General features: G+C 40.5%; 1 long non-coding RNA gene across 1 annotated transcript; it reads right to left on the bottom strand.

Annotated features, from left to right (window-relative positions):
* Window positions 1–8,646: 8,646 nt before the first annotated feature.
* On the bottom strand, window positions 8,647–9,847 carry LOC124868725. Its single transcript, XR_007038369.1, has 2 exons — window positions 8,892–9,847; window positions 8,647–8,692 (listed from the first exon to the last, which is right to left on the bottom strand). It is a non-coding gene; the product is annotated as an uncharacterized LOC124868725 (long non-coding RNA).
* Window positions 9,848–14,602: the final 4,755 nt, after the last annotated feature.

Genomic DNA, 14,602 nt, shown 5'->3' on the forward strand with positions numbered 1-14,602 from the left:
CCTAGAGTTCCCTTCGCATTGTGCGTGTTGAAATGCTCTTACTTTCACTATTAAACATAGCCCAGAGTTCTACTGTTGTTTTTCTTCAGAACATCTGTATTAGAGGAGGAAGCTGTAAGAACCAGGAGCAGATGGGTCTGCTCATAGATAACGTTGCTACCCCTGACCCGAGGACAGTTCAGGGCCGTAAAGCACAAACTCTTTTAAGTTGAGATAACACCCACATACTCTTTAAATACTGTGTGTAAATGTTGACACCACACTGAACCCGAAGACAGAAGAAGAGGCGGAATGATTGAGTTTCTCTCACTGGGAGTGGTGGAGCTTCCCTCCCACCCCAGAAGACACCGTTTGGCGGACATTTTATATTTTATATTACATTTTGATGTTTCTGTATCTTTTTCAGGTTATGATTTAGCTTTGTGTGGATGAGGACTCAGTGTGTGAATGCATGGACGCATAATATGATGTATGCATGTTTTTTAATGATTTTCTCTTTTACAGGTAGTACAGTACTATTTTTACTTATTTCTACTTATTTTTAGAAGGACATTTTAGATTGTGAACTCTTTTATGAGAGTTCAAAAGAGGGATTGTAGAATATAAACTATTTATGTGTGTAATATAAACCATCTATGTGTAGAGTCCAAAGTCATAAATTAGTGAAGGACAAGGAATCACCGATGGGGGAGAAGAAGACAGGGGAGAACAGGGCACCAAGAGGGCAAGGTCATAAATTGGGGAAGGAGACAAGGCGGGAGCCAGACAGGACATGAGGTTATATTGATGCTGGGGAGATATTTACAGACAGGATGATTGTGTATGTGTACTGCATAGCAGCGAGGGGTATATAAAGGTATTGTGGCCCCTCCAAAACAGACAACACACAGACGTTTCCAGGTACCAGTGTAAGTGTGTGTCCCCTCTCTGAATTCAGATTGGTTTTTTATAAACTTGTGGGGACGTACAACTGATCTCTAACTGAGGATTGTCCTTTGGGTGCCAAATAAAAAGAGTCGGGGAGAGGTGAGGAGTAATGTAAGAGTTAACTGACGGCCAGTAAAGGTTTCCTACCTCAACACATTACATAACTGAAATAAACCAAGAATAGCTCCACAGTTATAAAGTCTAAATTAAAACCTTTAGTATCTGTGAGGTAAGACATAAAATAATATTTTCCCAGTGGAACTAATATTGCAACTGTTGCTATGTGTCAGGTTTGGTGTGGCGGAGGACCCCGAAACACCATGAAAATCCTATTGAAAACCTAGAAGCTTCAGATTGTATTCACCAACATCATGACTATACCTGCAGCACATTTGCCCTGAATCAGTTGAATCATTTGTCCCACAAAAGTTTTAGTAGGCAATGTGCCAGGTGGCTTATTGACACAATTTAGCCAAATGGGCCAAAACTGTGCCAAATGGGTTTTCTACGTAATAAAAGGAAATCTGGTCAACCAAAAATGCTGATTTCCATTGTAGGACTCCTTCAGCATATGACATAGCCTTTGGTCATGACATTTACCTTGTGTATCATCAAAATGTACAGTTGCAAACATAACTGGAGGCTAACAGAGTAGCGCGCAAGCTAGCAGCCGGTGGACAGCAACCAGCAGACTGTAATGTGCAAGCAAACTACATCACCAGAGAAGGTGCCAGAAAGACAAGTTATGCCTTGTTAGAAAGGTAAGTGTTTCTAGTTTGTTTTGATATGACACATGTGGGGGTGCTGCAAAGAGAATGGCGCTTTTTCGTTTTGTTTATAGAGTCAGCATTATCTGAGTGTCCAGGAACCAAGCAGTACGGCACAGGTGTCAAACTCCACTTCTCGAGGGCCAGTAACCTGCAACTTTTAGATGTTCCTCTGCTTCAACACATCTTAATCAAATAATTAGGTCATTAGGAGGACTCTGGAGAACTTGACTGCATACTGAGGAGGAAATGCAGCAATTTGTTTGAGGTGTGTTGGACCAGGGACACATCTAAAAGTTGCAGCACAATGGCCCTTGAGCACTGGAGTCTGACACCCCTGCAGTAAAGAGTAGAGGACACAGGTCTTGAATTCAAAAAGTGGGTTTTTATTTACCCCAAAAAATAGAAAAATGGTTAACAAAATGGACAATTAAACAGGCATGGCAATAAAAGGGGTCAACTCAAGATACGACACTCAAAGTCATCACTGACAAGACTCAGACAGATACAAATCTAAACTGACCTTCAGAATTGACACATAAGGGCCTTTAAATACAGGTTGAGCTAAACCATACACACACAATAGGGGAAGACAAAATGGCTGCCACATAACAACTAATACAAAACAAGGAAATAAATCCAAAACACCCCCTAAGGTTCCCCCACTTGATATGAAGTGTTTGGTTCAGTCCAATGAGGCCATTAGCAGTACTTTAGGAATCTCAGCCCTTAGCCACACCTTTTGCCCATCAGGAAGGAGCCAAATAATTACCCCGTGTGGCTTGCCAACACACTGAGGGTACTTATAATGTCATCGTCTGTGTTTAAGTTGCTGTAAAACTAAAAGGTATTTTTGCACAACTCATTTGGGGAATTGTTTTGTGAAGATTAAAGCCTCCTCTTGCAATATATTTAAGAAAAGAAATTGGTGGAGTTTTACCTAGTTTTCCTTCTGAGATCTGATTTTTTGAATTCCTCAGTAAAAACTTTACACTAGCTTGATGATGAACACTTCTGTGTTTTTTCTCTCTTCAAGATCTGTTACTTTGTCGATTCTTTGTTGAAGACCTTTATAGACTTTGATCAATCGTGTGGGTCTGGCAATAGCCTTTACAGCTCTCGATCAGATCATTTAAACGCTCTAGAACTGGGTTGACTTCCTTTGACTGCACTGTGTGTGTATGACCTTTACGGAGTTCAGGATCTGTTTCTTCAACCTCTCCCACCATTTCCTCTTTGATGGGAAGGTCTTGTTTCCAAAGGAAATTGGGGCCCTTTAACTGGTTTGATTCTTTCAGCTGAGTAGTGGTTAAACATCTTGAGGCTTGATCGGGCGGATTTTCTTCTGAGCTAACATGCAACCATTTTTCAGGACTGGTGCTTTGTCTTATTCATTGAATTCGATTGGCGACGAATGTGTGAAATCTTTCGCATCATTGCTTATATATGCCAATACAACTTGTGAATCCATCCAATAATATTCCAATAGATTTTTGATTTCCAGTTCTCGCTTGATTACATCTGCATTGTGTACTGAAGTCACAGCTGACAACATGCTTTTCCCATAATGAGTGAACAACTTATCTGTCCTTCCTTACATATTGCTCTAAGGTATGAACATGCACCATAACCGTCGAGGCTCGCATCTGAGAAGTTATGCAATTCATACCATACAACCTTAATGTCTTGTGAGTAGCTTCGAGGAATCTTCAAGGCTGCCAGCTTGGGCAGGTCTCTCAACCATGCTTCTCATTGTGGTAAAACGGGGTCTGAAAGATCATCATCCCAGTTAACTTTGTCTTTGCACAACCTTTGGAGTATTTGCTTTCCAATTAATGTGAATGGAGCAACGAACCCAAGAGGGTCATAGACTGAAGCAATGGTTGAGAGCGCCCCTCTCCTGGTCAATGGGTTTTCTTTCACTGGGACTCTGAACTGGAATTCTTCTGCTTCTACTGATCATTGTACTCCAAGTGCACATTCACTGTGGAGTTCTCCAAGAGCCATATTCTGGTCTTTGGCTTGAGCTTGTTCTTCTTGGGTAATAGCAGCAAGTACTTTATCAATATTTTACACAAATTTATGGAGATGTAGGTTGCCTGTTTTGCAAAGTTTCCTTGCCACTTTGACTAGCTGCAAGTCCATCGTCGATGTAAAAGCCTCTTTGGATGAACTTAACAGTTTCTTTGCTGAACTTATTCTTGCCCTGTGATGCAATATGCTTGAGTCCAAAATTACAGCATCCGGGAGATGAAGCTGCTCCGAAAAGATGCACTTTCATCCTGCATACTGAAGGCTCTGAGTTCAAATTGCCTTTGTCCCACCAAATAAATCTTAAATGGTCTTTATGTTCCTTAACGACACAAAATTGGTGGAACATTCTCTCCACATCACACATTATGGTGATGGGGCCCTTTCTGAATCGGCATAGAACTCCGACCAGTGTGTTGGTTAGATCTGGTCCATTCAAAAGATGATCGTTGAGTGATATTCCCTGCAGAACAATCAAAAACCACACATATTTTTTCAGATTTGTGCGGGTGATAAACCCCATGGTGTGGGATGTACCATGCCTTTTCCTTGTCTAGCTCCTGTTCTGGAACCTTTTCTGCGTCTCCACAGGTAATAATATCATTCATGAACTTGACATAATCTTTATAGTATTTCTCATCCCTTTTGAGTCAACGTTCCAGTGAAGATAATCACTGTTTAGCGCATTGCTTGTTGTTTAGGATATTCGGATTGTCTGTTTTGAATGGTAATGGGAGTTGGTAGTGACCATCTTTCTTTTGTCTTATGCCTTTAGTCACCTTTGACATGATCAAAATGTCTTCCTGTGAGACTGGATTATCATCTGTTACGTGGTCAGAGAAATTGGATTCCAAAGCCTTTATCACATCAGTAGGACTTATTTCCTTTACTTGAGTTCTGCATACAAAATGCACTTGTTGCTTAAGTTCAACTGCTGGTTATGACAGGAGTTACTTTGGGAACAATGACTCTGTGGCTTGTCCCGATGGGATCATTGTGAGTTTGAACTTGAAACAAGCAACCAACTATGCTCCAGCCAAGATCGGTTAACCGTGCGTAAGGCTGGTTCTCTTTTCCAGCAAGAACTTCTCTTGGTAGGAGGGCTTGTTGACAATTATAGCCGATAAGTAGACCAATTTTGCATTCGAGCATTGGAGGTAACTTATCTGCCAGCCTTTCAAGATGAGGCCACTTTAATGGTGCGAACGCAGATTCTGCGAATATTTTGCATAATTTGTGTGTTTTTGCCCGCTTGACATTCCACGTGAACTCTGCGTTGCCATTTGGCAACAAGTGGCAATGCTTCGCCGCGTCATCAAATAGGAGGAGCTTCCATCTGCTGCTTGCTGGTTTCAACTGAACATGGCGGACATGGATTTCACGGACCTAATTACGATGTTTTACCTGTGGAGAGGCGAAAAACGCCGCTGATGTCGACGTCCCTGGGTTCACCAGATTCTTCAGGGATGGGAACAGTTCGGAGATTACCACCACCTACTCCAGGAGCTGCGTCTGGATGACGGTCGATTTCAGCGGTACTTCCGTCTATCCAGTATCCAGTTCAAAGATCTGCTGTCCCGCGTTGGGAGACGAATCGGCCTCCGGGACACCAACTACCAGCGCTGTATCCTCACTGCTGAACGCCTGTCCAACTGTCTTCGGTGAGTAAATAAATCTCAGCTCAATAAAAAAACAGCCGATTTTTAATGTCCACATCTCCTAGATATAACATATTTGTGCCTAAACATAACCAGGCCAGGTCCTTTCTGTACTTGTCTTGGTAAAAGTAGTTCGTTGAGTCATACAACTCTGGCTTGTCACACACCGCCACTATGATCTGGTTCTCCATCTTCACTGACAACCGCTTCTTCTCCGCTGCAGCCTTTCATCCTACGTCACACCACATCCAGTCCCTGATTGGTTGACGCAACACGAATTTAGGAAAAAGTTCAGATTTTTCAACTCGTCCATTGCTCTCGCTCTGCTCCCGCTTCGCTCGGTGCGCCTTCCGCACCGCGTCCTTCGTCTCCTTTGCACCGCCTCGCGCCGCTCCGCTCCTGAACGCGCCTCTACATAGGAATAACATGTAAATCGGCCGCTCCTATCGCAGAATCCACGTTCGGTGTGAACGCACCATAAGGCAGTTTCAGACGTCGGGATATGTGATCTGGTAATAGGGATAAACTCTCTTGTATAGACTGGAGGCAATGTGATCCTCTTTTCATTCTCATACCCTCTAACTTGAAGGTTTACCAGTGGTATAACTATTGACATGGCGGACATAGTTGACAGTCGTAGATTTACTTTTCTTTTATCTGTGTCAAGATCTTGGGCTACATCATCCAAGATGAAGGATGTATCACTCTGCGAGTCAAGAAGTCCATATACTAAAACTTCTTTATCTGGGTATTTTTTTTGACGAAACCCATACAGGTAGTATAGATGATGTCAACGTGCTTGAGACTTCTTGAGTTACTCTGTTAGAGATTGCAATTGCTGGTTTGTCTCCTTCTTTAGTGTCTGCTTCCTCCTTTTCTTCAGAGTTATCACTCGTTGCAGGTATTGCCCCTTTACACTGAACAAACTTATCGTTGTGCAGACATGTTGGATGTCTCTTTTGACATTTTTGCTCCTTTTATCACACCTTTTCGAGTGATGTCTTCTCTTTAAACACCCAAAACCTAGTCTTTCCGCTTGTACCTTGGACTGGTTTTTCTGTGAATTTGAAACATTTATCAAGTGTATGACCACCAAAGACAGGTTACAGCATTTATATGATTTGAGTTTGTTGAGAGGCTTGAAGTTGTTGTTAGTGTTTTTGCATGAATGAGTTGGCTGCGTGAGTGTTTGGGTTTTCTTAATGCCAAACCTTTGAGGGCTTGCATTAAGGCAATGGGATCACTTGCCAAGTGAGCTTCAGTGGATACAAAATCAGCAAACATGTGAAATGATGGATACTCTCCATCACTAGCTCTTCTTATTTTCATAGCTGTGCAGGTCCATCTTGTGGTCAACCAATCTGAAAGTTTAAGCAAGAGTTTCTGGATCTCCATACAGTCATTGAGAACATCTAATGCCTTTATATGTGACATCGCGGCTTCACAATTCCTAAGGAAGTCAGCAAATTCTCTCAACTCACTTCCATCTTTGGAGCTTATTTTAGGCCAACTGTGAAGCTTGTCTCAAAAGCATTTTCCGATGGTGAATAGATCTACAAAACACTACTCCAACACTTTCCAAGCTGAGTCATATGCTTCATCGGTCACCACAAGGGGAAATCCTTTAACCGCTCTCTTTGCGGGTCCACCGAGGTACTTTCTGAGATAATAGAGTATCTCATTCTTTGGAATGTTTTTCCTTTCGATCAGGGTTTCAAAATGACAACTGCCAGTCTTTGAACTTGAAAGGGTCCCCGGTGAAAAATGTAGGTTCTGGAATTGGAAGACGATTAGCGCTTATTGCTTCTGCTAATATGCCAACTAGATCATAATTTGGCTGTTGTAGAGGTGCAACAGAGGGAATTTGTGTGGTTTGAGGAATAAATGGTGGACTTGATGCTTTGAGTGTTTGACTTGTGGTGACCTTGGATTGTTCACCATAATTTTGCTGAACTTGGTCTATGACTGTAAAAATGATTGTCATAACAGGGATTGCTTGGATTCTGCTTTCTGTTTTAATGAACGCTGTTTTTCTGAAATACGTTCAGCTTCATCATAAACCTTTACTCGAGCTTTTGCAGCATTCAGCCTTTTAACTTCTTCTAAGTGCTCAATCTTTCTGTGTTGCTCTTCCATCGCTTGCTGCCTTTCAAAGTTCTCACGTTCCAATTTTTGTAGTTCAGCTGTTTTCTTTTCTTGCTCCTCCATTATTGCTAATATTTCTTGAGATGCAGCTGCCTTGGCCTCTGCTTCCAGTCTTTAAATTGTTTGTGAGCATGACTGACCTGAACTACTTCTAGACTTTCAGGATTTTGACGTTGATGTAGTACTTTAAGAACCTAGCCATGACCCAACATCTGGCCACTGCTCATCATCGCCTTCTGCAAAGTCTCCCTGTAGCTGTTTTTCCAGCTCTTTTGACAATGAATGCGGAAAGTGATGTACATGCATCTATTCTGCGCTTTGCATCAGGAGATTGTATTTGGCGTATTTGTTCGTAAATGGTTAGTACATCTTTGTAGATGACATTTGTTGTTAATCAGGTCATTTAATTCAGTCTCTGAAGCTTCTTTTCTTAGTATTACTTTGCTCAGCCTTGTTTCTTATCTCAATTTTTCAAAAACAACAAGATATCTGTGTAAGAGGCCTTTACCTTTCTCCTCTTGAAGCTCTTTACCCTTTCGGTTAATGTTCTTACCCTTTCACTTTTACAAACAGCCTGTGGTTCTGAAACTTGCTCAATATCATTTTCTTGACGATATAGCAAAGAGCTCTTTATGATCTTAGTCAGCCATCTTGTCACTCAATGCACTATGTTTAAATTTCAAAGTGTTACATTGGGATTATTGTTAACTTATACTGTTTAGCTGTAATGAGCTTGAGTCTTAATACAGATGTACTTCAACTTAAAGAACTTTGTAAACTTCACACTTAGTTTGATCTTAAACAAACGCACAACTCTTTCCAAAACAATGCATCAATTCCAGTAGAAATTAAGTAACCTTTTGACAACGTGTTAAAGAAATTTATTGTGGCTTTAAACTTAACCACTCTTATTCTACTTTAACACAGTCCTTTGTTAATTTCCACCTTACTTCAGTTGTTTAAGGTTGTTACTACTGTGCTTGGCTGCTTGTAAATGGCGAGCTTGGTAAATGGCTCTTGTGTTGTACCATGTTACAGTCACTCACTACAGCTGCCGTCTTCTTAATGAGCTTCTCACCGGCACTGGCTGGGCGAACAAATGACAACACAGGCATGGCTTCTTCGAGAGGGGCGCTTTGTCTTGTTTATTTTACGCCGTGAAAACTACAGAGATAAAATACAAAGGCTTTATCAAGCTACAAAAAACACACATACTTTACCAAAAAATTACCTCGTGGCCGCCTGCCACTTCGGAGATCCTAGGTAAATATTCTCAGTCTTGTGCACTCTAAACATATAAATAATTAGAACACCATAGTATAACAAATTTACTAAATATTTCAACACAATAATTACAAAATACCTTTTACAGCAAGCAAGCTGACCAGGCTGCTGCAGATCACTCAGAACAAGGCTTTGGTGTGCTTCCTGCTTACGTAGGAGGCTCGCAGCCTCTTATGCTCACACGTCTCGTGACAAGAGCGAGGACAAAAAATAGTTTAGTGACATAATAAATATATCTTATACATAAGACAAAACATTTTCATGTGAGCCACAACAAAATAAAACCAAAACATTTTAACCTTTGAAAACAAATATTTTCTTCAATGCAGAAATCATTTCAGTGACATTTATAGACTGCCAAAAAGGGGCGTTGTCTGGCAGGCCCATCAGGAGGAGACAAAAAACAGCATGTAGGTTAAGAGGTTGGGTTTTTCATAAGTCGATCCTTTTCACATTTGCTACTTTGTTTGGGATTATTATCCTACTGATGATCCACTTTGATCCAAGCTTCAGCTGATTAACCTTGACTCAAAGATACTCTGGTATACAGAGGAGTTCATGGTCGACCTAATGACAGCAAGGTGCCCTGATTCTGTATCTAAAACCATAAAACTATTTCCATGCACTAAGAACACACCTGTGCTACACCTCCATCTAAACAAAAGACTAAATATAGTGAATAAAACTTACATGGCAAAGAAAGTACCAGTTATACAAGAAAGTACATCTTTAAGAAAAATATATAGATTAACCACCAGAGAAATGTTGAAACCATTTGAAGACTGTTGCCTCTAATGACATCGAAATGTCACAGGAAACTACAGCTGTGCAGCTTGAGCGAGTATTTATAGCTAAGCCATTTTCCTTTCAATGTGGATTCTTATGTGTGCGTTTAAAGTTGATTTATGCCTAAATCTTTGTCCACAAAGATCACAATAGAAAGGTTTGTCTCCTGTGTGGATTTTTATGTGACTGTTTAAATTTCCTTTTACGCTAAATCTTTGTCCACAAAAATCACAACAGAAAGGTTTCTGACCTGTGTGGCTTCTCATGTGTCTGTTTAAATGCGATTTATGCCTAAATCTTTGTCCACAAAGATCACAACAGAAAGGTTTGTCTCCTGTGTGGATATTTATGTGCGTGTTTAAATTTCCTTTTACGCTAAATCTTTGTCCACAAAAATCACAACAGAAAGGTTTCTGACCTGTGTGGCTTCTCATGTGTCTGTTTAAATTTCCTTTTACATTAAATCTTTGTCCACAAAGATCACAACAGAAAAGTTTCTGTCCTGTGTGGATGCTCATGTGTCTGTTTAAATGTGGTTTCTGCCTAAATCTTTGTCCACACAGATCACAACAGAAAGGTTTCTCTCCTGTGTGGATTCTCATGTGTATTTGTAAAGTGTGTTTTCCAAAAATTGTTTTACCACAGTCTTCACAGCTAAGCTTTACTCCTTTCTGGACTTTCTTTTTTGAGTCCAGATTTTTCTTCTCTGTAAAACATGTCTTATTATCCAGATATCTTGAAGATCGTATTTTTGAATATTTCTCGTCTTTCTGAAGCAAGTGATGGTCAACAAATAATTCAGCAAACTCAGGGGAGTTAAAAGGGTTGTTATTGTTTCCATCTGACTTAGGAGCTCTGCTCTCCTTCCAGTCATTGTCCATGTCCTTAGTTTTCAGTCCAGAGTCGGACAAGTGTTTCAGCTCAGAGACGGGGTGCTTTACATCATCATCCTCTTCATCCTTAGTGTCTTCAGTTTGTGGAGAAATGGAACCATCTTCATGATGTTGTAACCGGAGGGATTCTTCTCCATCGTTCTCTTCTGGAAGCTCTCTGCCTTTAACTTTGTCTTGATAAATCTGTGAGAGCAGTAGGGACTGTTTATCATCCTCACTCTTTATGGGAGTAGCATTCACTGGAAACCTGATGGGATTAAACTCCTCTTTCCCATTGAGCTGCTCTCCTCCCAGACTGGTGCAGATTTCCTCCTGTTCCTCCTTTATGTGTGGGGGCTTTGGGTCATGCAGGTCATCACAAGGTCTGTGGTCTAGAGGAGCTTCTTTAACCATCAGGATCTGCTTAACATCTGCAGGAAACATTGAAACAGATTATGCATGTTGATTATTTTATTGATGCTGCTTTTGCTCAAACAAGATTTAGAAACTGAACGTGTTTTTTGAACAAGCCACACTTTTACATCATGTTTAGTGTTTGAATTGCAGCTAATTGATGGAAAGTCACCTTACTGCACAGTCCTAAGGACTTCTATCCCCTTCTTTACAATAAGGAGACAGTGTTAGAAATCAAACTCTACCTTTTTTGATTGTATAAAGAAAATTACATGGTTTGACATCAAATGTCCTCAATAACTTTGACCCAAAGTTCTCAGTATTAAACAGTATCCTATGTGTCATCTGATCGTTTCTTGTGCTTAAACTAATAATTTTGTTTCTTAGAGCTTTCAGTTGGATAAAATCAGATCAACGAGGCACAAAAGCCGCAGAAGATAAAGTTTAAAACTAATATGCAATGGAATGTAAGTTGATTAAAAACCTAATACAAGTAGTGATAAAGTGTTTTAACACAGAACGTGTCATCAGTAACACATTTGGACAAGTGTAATTTAAATTACCGTGAATATGTGACAGTTTGAACTATCTGAAAAATTCCAACGGTTTCTGAAAGCAGAGGAGTTGCGCTTCACAGACAATATTTGGTTATTTTGGGAATTTCAGTCGGGTTGTTGCGGGAAGCCTGTGGATTAGCTTCTTTATTACCTCCTTCCACACACAGACGGTCCAGGGAGACCCCTCTCAGCGCCAAGCTGAATTCGTGGCAGTGGCCGGCAAAAGCATGCCGCTGCCTGCCAGAAGACAGCATGGCAGAACTACTGCCGCCAGTGCCGCAGCATGCCGGAGTGAGCGAATCCCCTGGCTCCCCTGGTGCCAGACTGGCCGTAGAAGCCTGCCACGGTGGTTGCCGCTGTTTTTGTGGAAACTGTTTGTGCAATAAGTCTTCGTCAGCCTTTCAGCACATCATACACACACATAGTGCTATTTATTTCCCATCTCAAGTAAATGCAGCCACCTTATGTTATGGGTCTAAGGCTATTTATTAAATAATAACCAATAATGACATCATCATTTGAAAGTAACAGGTTATAACAATAATGACAACCCGTTTGCCAATAATCAGCATCAGCTTACACAAAAACAGCGGCAACCCCCGTGGCAAGCTTTTATGGCCAGTCCAGCTCCCTCCGGCATGCTTCTGGCGGCCACAACCACAAATTGAGCTCGGCCCAGCGCCACCCAGCAGATAAAACTCCACCCCCTCATTTGAATATAAGAGAAAGAAATAAAAAGGGCGTAAAATGAAAAATGGGGTTAAAAACTAAAAGTCAAAGTAGCTTTACAAAATAAAAACGTCACAAAATAAAACTGCATTATGAAATAAATAAATATTTAAGTAAATTTAAAAAATCTTAAAAAGAATTAAATAAAATAAGATGAAAAATTCATAATTATTAATTTTATTTCATGGGGATATTTATTCATTTCATGGTATATTTATTAATAATTTATCAATAGCAGTATTTATTTATTTAATTTTGAATTAAACGGCTCTCCATATTCTGCTAGCAAAAGATTAATATGGGATATTCACGGACCCTTAATGAACTTGTACAGATCATAGCATCATTCCTTTTGTATTTTTTTTTCTTTCCCTGTATTTTTGTTGTTCTGTATGATCTGCTTTAATTTATGCTTAAATGTGCTTATGCTTAATATTTCTAAACAAATCTCCTTCAATAAAAAACGTCTCCTTCACTGTGAATTTAGTGTCTTTGATGTTTTCCTAGAACATGGTGGTAAAAAAAAAAAAAGAAGCCATTTCAGCCTGTTCACAGTTTCAATTATTTGATTCTAGTATATTTAGATGTGAACGGGATATAGTGTGTCGCAGGTTGAACTGGTTATGGTCAACGGCGGTGCTCTTGAAGCGTTTTTAATCAGGCATCGACGCAGCCACCTGTCCTTTAGAAACATCTGCGACACGCAAAGATAGTCAAAACATTACACTGCTGAACCTGTTTTATATCCTGTTATTTTAGGAGGAAACGTACTTCGCTGTCCTGTAGACAAGCAGTAGAAATACAACTAAACTTTTCCATTTTCATTAAAAAGTAGAACTTTTATTCCTGACCAGAAACACAAAACACAACATTATGGTTAAGAAGCCATTCCATTAGTAACCTTACAAATATTCCCAACTGAAAACATACAAACCTAATCTGTGCAGCACAACTCTGGGGTTGAAACCAGCATCCATGATGTCGTGACTCAGCTTATATTCTTTGTCTTTTGTCGCCGTCTTAGAAATCTCTCCCTCTGCTGCACTCTGCCACCGTTTGAGCTGCTGCCTCCACATCTCTGTTGTTAGTTTCTCTTCTAACGATCCTTTAACGGTTCCTAAACAGTTACAGCTCTTTCATCCAAACTCAGCGAAGCAACGTTACTTTATTTTTCATCAGACAGAGAACTCAGGGCGTTACAATAGAGAGTGAGGCGACTCTCCTATAGACCTCTATGGAAAGAACCTGAAGGCGGAAGTCACGTGGGTCATTCGCGGGATCTTCTTCTTCTGAGGTTTATTTGCGGTTGGAAAAAACTGAAGCTGTGCATTACCGCCTCCAACTGGTATGGAGTGTGGTTCATCATGGATTAATATCTATTTTATATAATCAAATTCTACTACACAATTGAGTTCTTTTTAAAAATCGTATAATAATTTGTAAATGTTTGCTCTATACTTTTTTTCATTGTGTCTATTCTGCTAAACGTGTCTTTAATCCTTTCAAATTTTTATCATAAATTTTCTTTATTGCTCAGGTGTCAGGTGACGTCACTTAGCTTTACCGCGAGAGCGTGGAATGCAGATGGAGCGCGGGAAGTGAAAAAGCCGAGGATTTACAATCTGTAAACATGCCCATGTTTTGTGCCGTTTACGGCAGCACCAATCGCTCCCTCAGAGATAATGAAAAGCATTATCCCTGAGTGCCAAAGGCTGTCGTTCATAAAGGTCAAAGATGTAAAATACTAACCGAAAAACTACGTAAAAAGTGGATTACAAGTCTACGTCTTCGGTCGGGAGGAGCAGAGTCAGCTAATGCCCGTGTCTGTAGTGACCACTTCGTCAGCGGTAGGTAGCAGCAGTGTTGCCACGTGTAATTTTGCTCTTTGTAGATGTACGATCAATATTCCCAAAAACGGCCAAATGTACGATAATTTGACCATTCCGTGAATGTTTGGTTGTAATCAGTTGTCATCAACCTGTCGCACCTGTCTGTCGGAGTTTTTTTGTGAACCCTGAAGGCATCTGTGTCCGGATTCGGAAATTCCAGCCAATCGTGCTTTTCTAAATGTGACGAGTGACGTCAATGCGTTTGCCTCAGAACAACGGCCATGATTGGCTAAATAGTCCACTGCGCCCGCCCCACAATTGAGGAAAAGAAAAAAAGGAAAGAAGAAGAAGCAGAGCCCGGCACAGTGAGGCTGCAGCTGTTGATAAATCCATTCCGTACTGACGCCATAAAGCTGCAAGTGCCTGTTAGACGCTATTCAACACATCAACAGACTTGTTATTTTGGTTATGACGAGTGTACGATAATTTCCCTCAAAATACAATAATTTTATGTCTCTAGTACGATAATCCTACATTTCTCACCTTGCAACACTGGGTAGCAGTCCAGCCTCTTTTTTGTGGCTCTGTTTACCATTAGTTTGT

Source organism: Girardinichthys multiradiatus, chromosome 5 (genome assembly GCF_021462225.1).
Source record: "Girardinichthys multiradiatus isolate DD_20200921_A chromosome 5, DD_fGirMul_XY1, whole genome shotgun sequence".
NCBI lineage: Eukaryota > Metazoa > Chordata > Actinopteri > Cyprinodontiformes > Goodeidae > Girardinichthys > Girardinichthys multiradiatus.